We start from the raw sequence: 13,794 nt of genomic DNA on the forward strand, positions 1-13,794 counted from the left end.
GCCGATTGCCACCTGCCCAGCCTGCTTGTCCACTCCCCCGCCCCGCGCCGGGGCCACCACCTGCCGCTCCCCCCGCGGTTCAGGGCCGCCCCACTGCAAGCGCCGTGTCCTGCCTCCCCACCGCTGCCCCGGGGCATCCGCCGCCTCTGCCACGTGCTCAGCCTCTGCAGCCCGGACAATTAATCACGGGGCTGCTTTGCCTGTTTCAGGTGCTTTGCATGAAAGGGGCCTCCGCCGCGGCGCCTCCGGCTGCTCGGCCTGTACCGCAGACGCCGGGGCAGGCAGCGTCGGTGAGGCCCCCAAAAGTCCCTGCTCCAGCGGGGCTCTTCTCTGCCCTCCGCGGCCTCCCAGGCCCAGCAGCAGGTGCACTTGCGGTTTGTTGGCAGGGCAGGGCAGGGGCAGGGTGCCGGGCAGCTGGGGAGCCAGGGGTCCCTTTCCTCTGTAGCTGCCATGAGGCCTGAGCTGCCCCAGAGGTGACCTGTGGCAGGGGTTTCCCTCCCTCTGAGGGGCTGCTCTGGGGCTGCGGGCTGGCTTGTGGAGGGTTGTGGATGCAGAGGAGGTGCTGGAGCTGCTGTGTGGGGGCAGCGAGGAGGGCGCGAGTGCACCCTGGGAGACGCTGGGGGGCTCAGGACAAGGGGAGCTGGGATGGGGAGCTGAGGGGCAGCTGGGATGGAGCACAGCACCCCATTCGCCCCTTGGGCACCGTCCCATTGCCCTGCAAAGCGGATGCCAATCGCCAGAGCCTGCCTCTGCCACGCAGCAAGGTCCGCTCCAAGAGGGAAGCTGGTGCCAGGCCTTCCCTCCACTTCCTGCACTCCCGGGTGGGTGGCTGCTGGGCAGAGGCCCAGGGCCATCTCCTGGGGCGGAGGCAGCTTGCTGGCCAGCTGGGCCCGGGGGAGCAGCCTCATGTTTCTCACTTTCACTTCTCCTTTCTCACGGCCCAGCACATTTTATGCAACCAGAACCCTGCAGGGCTGGTGGGGCATGCTCTGCTCCTCGCTGCGCCCCTCTGTGCCCCGCACACAGCCCCACCGCTGTGTGGAGGGAGGCTGCTCCTGGCAGGGCCAAGAGGAGGTGTGGGCAAGCTGGATACACAGCCATCGGCTTGCTCCCCGCCGGCGCCTCCTGCCGCACTCCCCTGAGCGCGCAGACAGTGGCACGGGCTTGCCTTGCTCCGCGGGTGTTCACTCGCACCTGCACGCACGCGCCAGCATTGCCCCCGACACGTGCAGGTTTCAGCCTGGCCTGGGAGGTGAGCGACTTTCATCCGCGCTGCCGGCGGCCTGCTCTGCCCAGCTTGTCTGTCGGGGCTTGGGGTGAACCGCAGGCCGTGGGCCTGTTTAGATTTGGGTTTTACTCTGCCCTGTAATCTGCCGTGGGTTCCCTAGTGCGGCGTGTCCCAGGCGCTGTGCGCGGCTGGAAATTGCAGGGCAGGCCCAGCCCCCGCCTGCCCCGCTCCCATGGGTAATTGGAGAGCAGGACCCTGGCACTCGGGCTGGCTGACGTCAAAGCAGCTCACGGCTTGCCCGCGAGGGAAGGGCACGGGATTGCTGGCCTGACCTTGGGGGCACCCTCGCCTGCCGGGGCTCTCCACAACCAGGCACCTCTGTGGCTCCGTGGAGCTGTGGTCTCTGACCTGCTCCCATGAGTTACAGGCATGGACACCTGGCTGTTCTGTCACACACCAGAGCTGGCACCTGTGTGGGCAAGTACCTTGGTGGGCTTGAATGTCCGTGTGTACTGGGCAGCGGAGCATCGTGTTGCAACAGCGTGCATGTGCATGCATGCACAGAGTGGAGGCCAGGCTCTAAGCATCCCATCTGCACGCTCTGGTGGCCTGTGCCTGGAGCCTGCCGCACACTGACCTGGGCCATGCAGGCGGCACAGGGGTCGCCCATTGCAGCCTGATGCTTGCTGGTGCGGAGCCAGCGCAGCCCCACATCCCGCACTCTGTGTGCCCCGTGACAGGGCCGAGCACACGGCTCTGCAGGGTAAGGAATGATGCACCTGTGCCCTCAGTTCCGGCTCGGTGCTGGGCACAGGCTGTCTCAGCTGGTGCGCAACCCCTCCCACAAGTTGGATGTCCCTGACTGTGGGGCTGGCATCCTGCAACTTGGCCCATGGACCCGTGGCCCTGGGAAGGTCGCATCTGCCTCCGCGGAGCCTGGTAGGCTTGGAGATGAATGGCAGCCAGCCCCCTTGGGGTACCCATTGGATCCCATGAGCGGAGAGAGTGCGTGACCTGGTCCTTACCAAGCCCAGGTCTAATCCCAGCTCCCCGGGCACTCCTTTCTCTCTCTTTTCTCCGACTGTTCAATTACTGGCTGGAAAGAGTTCAGGTTCTGGCAGCAGGTCCTGGCTGCGGCTGGGAGGAACGGCTCCCCCGGGCTCCGTCGGGGGAATTTATGGGGCTGCACTGCACAAATCAGCCCAAAAAACAGCTCGGAGACAGCTTCTCCCTGTGGCAAAGGGGGGACCGTGCCTGCCCCCCCTGCCCCAAGAGTGACACACAGCTTCCCTACCCAGAGCCAGTGACTTGGGGATCGAACAGGCGAGTGGAAGTCAGGGGGCTGGTGGGATCTTCCCGTTTCTTGCCCGTTTCCCGCTTCTCTTTCTCAGCTGTCAGTGGAGAGAAGGGGCTGAGCACCGGCCCGTCTGGAGCCCTGCAGGGAGCAGGCAAGGCTGGGAGGAGTACACAACAGCCCTGGACACAGGCTTCTCCCCCCTGAGCATAGCAGGGCCTGGCGTTCGCCCCCGCCCCATGCGTTTGTGGCCCCGCACTGGGCCGGAAGGTGGGCACAGTCGGTCTCTATGGGGCCCCGGGACAGTGGGCCTGGAGCGCTGCACCCCAGCTGCCAGTCTTGGGCTCCTGGGTGGAGGCTGCAGCCCTGCCATGAGCAGGAGGCCTCTGGGCAGGCACCCACAGCCTGGCACAGTCCTTCCCGGCCAAGGACAGTGACCCCAGGCCTGAGTGCAGAGCGAAGCCACAGTGAGAGCTCGGGGCCTTCTCAACCTGGGGCTGGCAGTGTGCGCCAGGACGGAGGACGAGGATCAGGGGCCCTATACCCGCTCCGCACACACCCCTCGGCCCTCACAGGACCACAGCTCTCCAAGGGCTTTCTACAGTGGGTGGGAGAGAAAGATGCAGTGGCAGTGCTGGGGAGGGACCCAGAGGCCCTGACCCCCCAGGGCCGTGCCCTGTCCATCGGGCCATGCTGCCCGCCCGCGCTAGGGGCTTGGGAGGTTGCCGGCCAGAGGAGTGTCTGTGACCGGGAGCGTGCAGGAAGGGGGCATTTTCGCCTCAATGTGCTGAGCAGATTGGAAACAGCTCTGGTTAAGTCATTGGCTCTTTTGGGAGGTCTGAGCTGGAGCTTCTCCCGTCTGTGCCCCCTCCCCGCGATCAATCACGGTGCAGCAAATGAGCCCAGATGCTGGGAGCCGCGGTTCAAACCCAGCTGCGGTTTGGATCGCGCTCGCATGCCTGGCTCCATGTGGGACCTGGGCTTTTGGACAGGATACAGCCCCCTGGTCTCCAAAGGGCCCCGTTTCCGAGATCAGCCTCTCCCCAAAGCCCACACATGTGTTCAATTAGGCGGCGCTCTGGCCGGCCGCGCTGCATCCGTCACTGCGGAATGAGGCTGCAGCCCCTGGTGGCAGCTCCTCCCCGGCGTTCCCGGCGCTGCTGTGCCACGCCAGCGCGCGAGCCGGCCCCACGTGCCATGTGCAGGCCTGGCCCTCCGTTGGCCGGGGCCCGCTCCCCGCGCTGGGCCACCTCCCCGGGAACGGCCTGCTTGGAGCCAGGGCCGATTTTCCAGCTCTGTTCCCTGCCTGCGTCCCACATGGCTGCTGCACGAACACGGCCTGTTCCCCGCGGCCTGGGCCTTGGCCCCGGTCACCGCCTGCCACATCGCCTGTGGTGGCTGCCTGTGCCACACGGAGGTTTTCCCTGGCGGGCGGTGGGGAGCTGTTAATGCCTCGCTGACAACGTGCGCTCTGCTTTCCGGCGCAGTGAACAATGCCCTGGAGCGCGGAGGTTTCTCCTGAAGACGCCTGCCAGGTCCATGCCTTCCTCCGGCCACAGCTGCACACACAGAGCCACGTCCCCATCCACACTGTGCACGGGCACGATGGGCAGGGACAGCATGACCCCTGGGCAACCAGGCAAAGCGCCTGACACCCGAGCTGCAGGCACCAGCTTTGCGAGCTCCGTCGGGGAGGGGACGTGGGCTGGTGCGAAGCTCTCTCCACCTTGCACCCTGCAGCAGGAGCTGGGGAGAGGCACGTGTTAATATTTGCGAGGTTCGGAAGGGGCCAGCTGGCCAGTGAATCGGAAACAGCATCTGAGTGTAAGGGAGCAGGAGCTGGGAGTGTGAGCACTGGGGCTGCTTTCCAGATACAAAGAGCAAGCAGATGCATGCTGTCAGAGTAACCTGTATTTCATAGCGGGAGAACAGCAGAGCACGGAAGAAAGCGGGGCCTGGCAGGAGAGCGCTGTGTGCATGCCTCTGGCGTGATGCTGTGCTGGACTCGGCACAGAAGGGCAGCTGTTCTCGGCAGGCCCCAGAGACGTAACCCTCTGGCAGGCGCGGTCTGGCAGCAGCGAGAGTCGGGGGTACTTCCTCGGGCCTGACTCACAAATTCCAGTAACACCAGCTCGAGCCGCTGCCTACAAAGCCAGGGACGTGGCCTGCAGCCTCCCCTCTGGCACCGGAGTCCGCAGGGTATCCTCTGCATGTCAGATGTGGGGACTTGGGGGGCGTCTTCACGAGACTCCGTTCAGGGGCAGCAGTCGGGACAGACAAACTTTGAGGGCAAGTTTAAGGGCAATTGGGGCAAGAACGAAGCGAGTCCAGTGCCTTGCCCTGAGCTGGGCCCTGCTGCCCGGGGCAAAACGTGTCCTTGGAGAAGGTGCTTACACGGAGGCGGAAGTGGGCCGGGGGGTGCTGCGCCTGTTGAGGTGCGGACCGGAGAGGAAGCTACTGTGAGAAGCTGTTTAGAGTTGACGGGAGCCTTCACCGAGCGTCGGATCGGAAAGGAGACGGCGCCAGGACGGGGCTGAGACACAGGTGGGGTGCGGACCTGAGAGAGAGCTGCGTGGGGCCGCGATGCCTTGGCCCCTGAGGCCGCCCCTGCCAGCCTGGAGCTAGGCGCGTGGTCTGGGCATCGCAGCGGAGCCTCTGAGACACTCGGGTGGGGGGTCTCTCTTAACAGGAAGGAGACCCCAAGGAGAGTCATGGCGAGAGCGGAGCCCGGCAGAGCTGAGGAAGAGGCCGGCGGGCCGTATTTTCTTTTCCCAGAGGCTGTGGTGGGGCCAGCGCTGAGTGGACTCCTGGGGCACCAGCAGCGGGTGAAGGCCCCTGGCAGCAGTCCTGAGCCTGTTCCCATCGCTGAGTCTAGCTGAGGAGGAAGCCGAGCAGCTGCCCCCGCTTCAGCTACACCCAGGGCAGGTCACGGTGGTGGCTCGGTGGGGTCCCAGTCCTGAGCTGCATGAAAGCCCCTGAGAAATGCTTAGGCGCTGAGGCCGGTGTCATGTGTCCTTGCTCAGGCAGTCACAACTCTGGGGCTGGGTAAGGACCCACGTTGTGCTCCAGCGCGGTCCCCGTCCTGACACCGGCCAGGCAACGCAGCTTTAGCACTGAGCAGAGAAATTGTGCTTGGCATCCTGGTTCCCTGGAAGCCTGCCCGAGCGGGAGCAATCCTGCCAGGGAGCCGGCGGGGCCGCAGCAGCCGTATTGGGGGCAGCTCCTGCTGCCTCGGCTCCAGGCTGCCCACCCGCCAGCTGCCCACCGCCGCGCCTGCTGCAGCCTCCCCTCTCCCCAGACAGACCGATCCCGACCAGCTTCTCAGCCACACGCCCCACAGGTCTTGTACTGGGGGTGCAAAGGGGAGCCCAGGCTTCCCGTGGGTCGCTGGTCGTCTCGGGGCTGCGCTCCCCCCGGTTCACTGGCAAGTCGCAGGTGGGAGCATGCTGAGAGGAAAGCAGAGGGAGGTTTGGGCAAGGCAAGGAAACCGTGGCACCGCAGGGCTGAGACGAGGACTGCGACTCAACTACTCGCCCCTCAAGTCTCTGCAGCAGGTGTGGAGCCACCGCTGCCCCGGCCAGTCAGATCCCCCCGACCCAAGTCACTGGGGGTTCGGGACCGCGCTCCCTCGCAGGCCCCCTGGGTAGACGGGCCGCAGCGGCCTACCGAGCGACAGTGTCCCAGGGACCCACTCCCAGGGCAGAACGGCTTCCAGCACGGGCCTGGGGATTCAGGTAATACTGGGCTGTGACCCTGCGCCCACGCAGCCCAAATGGAGCTGCTCCGGCCCTGCAGGGTCTGCCTGATCCCTGAGCAAGCGCTGGGGTGTGGTGGGTGCCCCAACCCCGCGACAGGAACAGCACCCCGCTACCGGCCATGGTGCCCCAGGGCAGAGGCACCTCCAGTCCTCAAAGCTCGCTGCCCGTAGCCACACGTGTGGCTATCCACACGCGAACCTGTCCTCGCTCCCCGCGCACAACCCGCCCTGAACCCCGTGGGAAAAGGGAGCTCGCTACTGCTTGCTGGGGAAAAGCAGCACGGGAAGACCAGGCAATGGGGTGGGGGGTGCCCATTACCCTCCCTGGTGCAGTGGGAGAGCGGGGTCATTTGTATGTCAGGAGTGGGGACTCGGAGCATTTTCCCAAGAATCCCGTGAGGAACAAAAATTGGGACTGGGAAACTTCGTGGGCAAGTTTGTAAGGGCAATGTGGGCAAAGAAACGGGTCTGATGCTCCCGGGGTCAAGGATGACCGTGCCCTGGCTGCAGGTGTGCTGTGGGAGGATTCAGGAGGCCGGGACAGCGGAAGGAATGGTGTCGTTTGAAAAGCTGCTCCGGTGGCGTCGGCGCTGCGCTGTCTGCTGCCCTCCTGCTCCAAGCTGCCCCCCCAGGCAGTTGCTGATGAAAGGCAGTGACCACCACGATGGCCAGGGCCCCGTGGAGGTAGGGAGACGGCCGAGCTGCAGTGCACGCGGCCGGACCGACCGCGGCTCCTTGGAGGACGCGGTTGATGACACAGGGCCGCATGCACAGCATAGGAGCAAGTGAGAAAAGCATTAAAGCAACCTGCTGGGGGGCAGTGTGGAGAAGTGGGGTAGGCAACGCTGATGGGTGCTTCCCAGCCCGATGCCAGGCAGGCATGCTGCAGCTCTTTACTCCCCAGGCCTGGTGCCACATAGGCTGGACGTGGGAAGCGGCAGAGAGCCAGAAGCCCCTGCACCGGCCTCATCCTGCCGAGAGAAGCAGAGATAGAGACAGAGCAAAACTTTGCGGGCGTGTTGTGAGGGCAGTACAGGCAGGAATGGAGTCACTCTGCCCTGCCCTGCCCTGCCCTGAGGCCTTCTTTAACTTATTTTTTGTTTCTTTCAAGGACCAAATCAGCCCCAAATTCTCTTGGGCAAAACCAGATAGACTTGAACGATTCAGCTCTGCTCAGTGGAAACTTGGAATTTGGCTATCTGGCTCTACCACCCGGCAAGTATTCTCTTCCTCAGACCCATGGGTTTGGGGCTTTAGATACTCCTCAAATCTGTGGCAGGCATCCTCCATGCAAAGCCAGACCCCAGGGACTCGACATTCAGGTGCCCTCCCTTCTTGCTTGCTCCTAGCCAAAGCAACAAAGCCGTCTCCCGTTGCCAGGGAAGGTTCTTTGTTAGAGGCGATATTTTTTATTAGGCCAACTACATAGTTGGAAAAAAGTTCTTTGCAAGCTTTCAGGGACAAACACCCTTCCTTCAGGCAACGGGAGTCTCCCATTGCCACAAATTTGTGCAGTGACACAAGGGGTCGTAGTGCCTTGGCCTGGAGCGGAGTAAGGCGCTCCTAACGGGCCTTAAGGCAGGAGCCAGGCGGTGGTGTAGGGACTGGGGGTGGACCTGAAAGAGGGTTACTGAGAAGTTGATGCAGGGCTGGAGGGCAGCTTTGGCAGAGATGCGGACCTGAAAGAAAACCGCGGCGGCGCAGGGCCTAGAAGGCAGATGAGGATCGGATGAGGATTGGGCTTGAAAGGGGGCTGCTGCTCCGCCATGAAAACGATGCTCCTCCCGGTCAGAATCCCCCCACGCAGGCGTCACGGGGGGTTCGGGGCTGTGCTCCCCCTCGTAAAGGAAACCCCAGGGCGGAGCAGCTTCCAGCAAGGGGCTGTGGTTTGAGATCATTAACCAGCCCCTGGGGCACCAGCAGTGGGTGAAGCTCCCAGCTTGGGTCCCCTGGCAGCAGCCCTGCCCTCCCACCTCTTCCCAGCCCTGGTCCTAGCAGAGGATGAAGCCAAGCAGCCAACCCTCGCTTCAGCTACACCCCGCAGCAGGGGTTTGTGGTGGCTCAGTGGGGTCCCGGTTTTGGGGTGGGTAATTGTGCCCGAGAAATGCTTAGGCGCTGAGGCTGGTGATACCTGCCCTTGCTCAAGCAATCACAACTCTGGGGCTGGGTAAAGAGCCATGTTGCTCTCCCCGCTGTAGCACAGGTAAGTCACCGTAGATGTAATGCCAGGCAGAGAAATTCCCCTTCGCATCCTGGTGCCATGGGACCCTACCGGGCTGGAAACCAACTACCGGAGAACCATGGGGCTGCACCAGAGGTCTTATAGGAAGCTCCCGCCACACTGCAGCCCTCCCCCTCCAGGCTGCCCCACCAGGCAGTTGCAGATGAAGGCCGCGATCACCACTACAGCTGTTGTAACTCCCCCACCCATCCCAAACCTCCGACCCCAACCAGCTCCTCCGCAGCGGTAAGTGATGCCACCAGGCAATTCCCAGCTTGGTGCCAGGTGGGCACGCTGCGACTCCTTCCTCTCCCAACCTGGTGCCACCTAGGCCCGACACGGGATGAGTGGCAGAGAGCAGAGGCCCCTGCACCCACCTCACCGTGCCCTAACAAGCAGAAAAGGGGACATAGCGAATATTCGCAGGCATGCTTTAAGGATATTATAGGCATGACGCTGATCTGATGTGCCTGGAACCAAGGGTCACGGTGCCCTGGCTTGCAGTGGGCTATGGCGGGGCTCGGGGGCTGGCGCGTTGGGGACAGACCGTGTCCTGGGAGCAATTCCCAATGTGGCGTTAAGGCAGGAGCCGGGCAGTAGGGAGCGGACCTGAGAGGGGAGGTTTGTGCAGGGCTGGAGCAAGGCTTCTGTGGGCAGAGCGGACCTGAAAGGAAGCCATGGTGCCAGAGGGCCGAGAAGGCAAAGGAGGAAGTGGAACTGAAAAGAGACTGAGGGTCCACATCAGGAACCGCCGCTGCTCCTGCCCGGGAGTCACCGGGGGCTTCAGCACTGCGCTCCCCTCATTCACAGGCAGGCATCAGCTGGGAGTGAGCCCCACCGATGCCACCAGCCCCGTGCGGGCAGATGGGCGGCTGTGGTGCTGTGGAGCGCTAGGCCTAGCCCGACAGCGGTGTCCCGGAAAGCACACCCTGGGGCAGAGCTGCCTTCAGCGGGGGCTGGGACTTAATGTGGTAGAGGTGCTGGGCAGACCCGGTGCTGGGCACAATGGCTGTGGCTTTCTGGCGGGGTGGGGGCGCGCTGCGCCACACATTGCTTCAGACCGGGCGCCAGTGAAAGGAACTGCTACGTTTGGGAACTTCCAGTGCACGACGGCTCGAAGCCGACCCGAAAGATGAGCATGCAAAGATGAGACTGTCCCAATGAGCTTTGCCGACCTGAAAGGAAACTACGGCGGGATGGGGCTGGGATTCGGGAGGGCTGTCGGGCCTGATCGGGGACTGCTGCCGAACAGCAGCGCTGCAGCCTGGTTTACTAGCAGCAGCAGCCCCAAGGGCCGCCCCTCCTAAGTCTGGAGCTACAGCATTTTGTCTGGGACGCAGTGGGAGCCTCTGGGGCAGGAGCGGGTCTGGGAGCCACCGCCGGGAGGGGTCTCCCGGGACAGGAGGGTGCCCGCAGAAGGGGAGCGGAGCAGAGCGGACAGGCTGCTAAGGTGGTGAGCAGCCCCAGAAGTGGCCAAAATGGTTTTTTGGCCCCGCTCAGGTGGGGTCCGGTCCGGGTGGGAGCGGAGCGGAGGTTTTGCAGCAGCAAACCTGTGCTGAGCGGAAGCCCTTAATCCGCACCCGGGACAGCAGCAGTTTGTAAAGCCTACTTCGGGAAGTTGTTGAGGAGGTGTTAGTAGCTGGCAGTGAAGAGCAGACCTGAGAGGGGCAGTGCCGCCGCTTTAGCCAAGCTTCGTAGTAGCACAGCTGCGGGGCATCGGCCCCAAGGCCTCCTGCCCCAGCGTGCAGCTGAGAGCGTCTGCCTGGGATGGGAGCGGAGCCGCTGACGCCGCAGCCGGGCTCGCAGGGACGTGGAGGGGAGTCTCCCGTGACAGGAAGGAGGCCCCAGAAGGACTGCCGCAGAGGTGAGTGGGGCCTAGGCACTATTCAGCGGGGATCCTGGCTTCCTCTGTTCAAAAATCCAAAATTCTCTGATTGAAACCCCCCAAATCCACGTATTTCTGTGATTAAAATGAAATGCCACTCTATAGGTATCAGTGGAACACAATGATTTATTTATCATTTTAAAGCAATTTGGCAGCCTACCAGTGCCTCAATCATTAAAATAAATTCTACGTAGCTATATATTTTGGTGTTTGAGTTTAGGTTTTTCGTCATAGAAAATCAGATCTCCCCCTGCCCCTTGGCTCACCAGGACCTGGGTCCAGCTGCGGCTGTTGCCCGCGCTGCTTTGTGGTGCTGAGCAACCCTGATATGCCAGTGCCCTGCCCATGCTGGTGCCCCTCACTCCCGACCCACAGCCCCCTGGCCCTGCCAGCACCCCTCACTCCCGATCCACAGCCTCCCGTCCCCTCCCCTAGCCCTGCTGATGCCCCTCACTCTTGACCTGCCCCTCGTTGGGGTGTGGGCATAGGGGGACAGGAGGGACACGGGTGATGTGTGGAGGGGTGGGGGGCACAGGAGACACATCCCCCACTCCACAGATTTCTGTGCCCACTGCAAGGCACGGGGCAGGAGCCACCTCTGCAGCCCAGAGGGCAGGACCCAGCACGGGAAGGAGCGCTGCATCCCCATGGCCACGAGTGGAGTCCATCCCCATGGACATGAGGCGCGGTGGCAGCAATGCAGAGTTGTGCCCCGCTCTGCTGCTGGTTGGGAAGGGAGCACCTCACGTTGGCAGCCTTGGCAGCACACTGCTCCCCGCCATGCCAGGTCCCACCCACTGGGCCATGGAGGTGGTTCTTGCTTGGTGCTGGTCCAGCCTGAATGCAGCCCTGTGGCCTGTGGCCTGTGCCCTGCTGTGGGCACAGAAATCTTGGGGAGCATGTTCCCCCCCTGACATGTCACCTATGCCTCCCTGCCCTCTCTACCCTGTCGCCTGTGCCCCCTCTGCCCCCCACACATCACCTATGCCCTCCACCCCCATAGACGTACCTGGAGGGAACTGCAGGAGCTGCTCCCACCACACTGCCTGGCTGCCAGGTGCATGTGTGCATGTAGCCATGCATGTGGTGCCCCCCGCCCCATGCATCTCACTCCCTCCAGCTCCAAGCAACCCCTGGCAGGCTGGAATGCTGCCAGCCTGCAAGGGGAAACCTGCAGTTTCCTGTAAAGGAGAAAATCCACGATTTTGCCTCATTTTTCCAAGGCAAATGGAAAACCTGGACCCTGCTGTTCAGATAGGGATCTGAGCTGAGCCGAGCTGAAAGCTGTTAGCACATTTTCTTGGCCTCGAGGATAGGGTGGGGTCAGGTGGGATGTGAGTGGAGGTTTTGCTGGATGATAAATCTGCTTAGGAGCTCGGGCAAAAGCTCCTCACCCTGCATCAGCACCATAGGGCCTGCAGCTGGGATTGTGCTGGAGCCTCTGAAGCAGAACTGTGGTGAAAGTGGCCTGGGGCAAGCGGGTTGTGTTTCCTGAGTCAGGAGCAGCAAACTGGGTTGATGTAACACGGTGTGTGTTGAGACAGGAGCAGGGGGCTGCTTGGCCACTTGCAGCTCTGTGAACACTGGCATTTGTGGAAGGCTTGTCCACTGTTTGTTGAGTTTTTCTAAGTCATTGTATTGCATTTCCTTTTCCATTTAATAGTAAACATGAATAAAACCATGTCAAGCATCTATCTGGAGAGCTGGGAAGCTCAGTGCTGTCTGGGTGTCCATGGCAAGCAGCATTCCCCAGCCCAGTTCAAGGGCTAAACTAGGTGCTGCTGGGTTCAGAGCAGTGCCTGGCAGGTGAGTTATGTGCGTGTGTGTGTGTCCTCCTGGGTTGGTTCAAACCTGCCTCTGTGCAGCGCTCTGCAAAAGAGACAAATCCTAGCATTTATAGGCTACAGAGGCGGTCAGCAGCCCCACTGCAGAGTGCCTGCCCCATCTGTGACCGTGGCCTTGGGAGTGCATTGGCAGGCCCTCCAGCTGTGGCCTAAGCAGCAGGAAGAGGCTATTTTTGCCATCCTGGGCTGAGGACATACTTGTTGCACTTTCACCTTACCGGAGACTGGGAAGGGGCGGGTCTTGCCTGCCCATGGATTCACATCTATGGTCCTTCTCCTCCTCTGTAGGAATGTGTGGATCCAAAAGCCTTACCTGGGGCTGGGAGCAGGTGGGCAGTTAGTTCCCTCACTGCCCGGGGATGAGGAGGAGCTGCTGCCTGGTGGCACCAAGGCCTGTTCTTGCTGCTTAGTCCATAGCTGAGCAGTTCTGAGGAGCCAGGTGTTCCTGGCTGTGCCCCTCCAGCACTAGGTAGCTGCTTCCCCTGGAGAACCTGCTGCCCCCTCTTCTTCCTGTAGCCTTTCCAGAAGGCTTGTAATGGCTCAGGGAAGCACTGGGGGTGGGGGACAAATGAGTTTGCTGCTTCCTCTGGAAATGAGTCACCAGCGACTCTGAGTCTGAGGGGCCACAGGGCTGGGAACAGCAGGGCAGGTGGAGGTGCCCAAGCCACGTGCTGGCATGCGTGTGCAGACACATACCGGACCTGCAGCACTTGCAACTGCAAGCACAAGCCTCCCCCATGTACAGAGGCAGTCCCAGGTTGATATCTGTGCCTTGGCCTCGCTGCTTCCCCCATCACATCCAGGCTCCTTCCTGGACAGGAGCTTTGTGGCCCTGCATGGCAAGGTGGGGAAGGCTGGGAGCTGAGCCCCTCTCCCTTCAGCCCTGGAAGAAGGGCACATGCAGGAATCCCTGTTTGTAGCTCCTCCCTGATGCCGCGAGATGGCAGCACTTGTCAGCCCTCTTAGGCTGAAGCTGGCTGATCTTTGGTAGGCTGCCTGTGCTGAGCCCAGAGGAGCCAGGGCCAGACTGCGGCAGGTGCTGATGCCCTTTGCCGAGGGAGAGAGGCTCCCAGCTGGGGCTGGGGCTGGGGCTGGGGCTGGGCAGTGACACCTGGATGGCTGACAGGGCAGGGCACCGCAGCCCAGGAGGAGCTGCAAGGGCCGTGCTCCCTGTGGCTCCCTGCAGCCTCCAGGGCCCCCTGGAGCACGAGGCCTGGCTCAGCCTGCAGCCAAGGGCAGGGGAGGCCGTGTCCCACCTGATTCAGAGCCGGGGCTGGAGCGCAGGGAAACCTCAGCCAGAATGGCACAGACGCATGGGCCTGGGTGTAGCAGGGCTGGGGGTGTCTGAGCCTTCCCCGCTCACTGCTGCGCCAAGCACTCGGCAGGACTCGGAGAGGCTGGGCATGGACCGCAGCGCAGAGCTGAGGGGTTAATGCCCGCACAGGGGCAAGCAGCAGAGGGAGCAATCGTGGTTGTTGCGTCCCTATGTCCCCCCAGCATCCCTTCAGCCAAGCAGTCGCGCTGTCGCGGGGCTACGCATGACTCAGCTGCCCGGGGTGAACCAG

This window comes from Alligator sinensis, unplaced genomic scaffold (genome assembly GCF_000455745.1).
Source record: "Alligator sinensis unplaced genomic scaffold, ASM45574v1 scaffold2513_1, whole genome shotgun sequence".
Classification (NCBI taxonomy): Eukaryota; Metazoa; Chordata; order Crocodylia; family Alligatoridae; genus Alligator; species Alligator sinensis.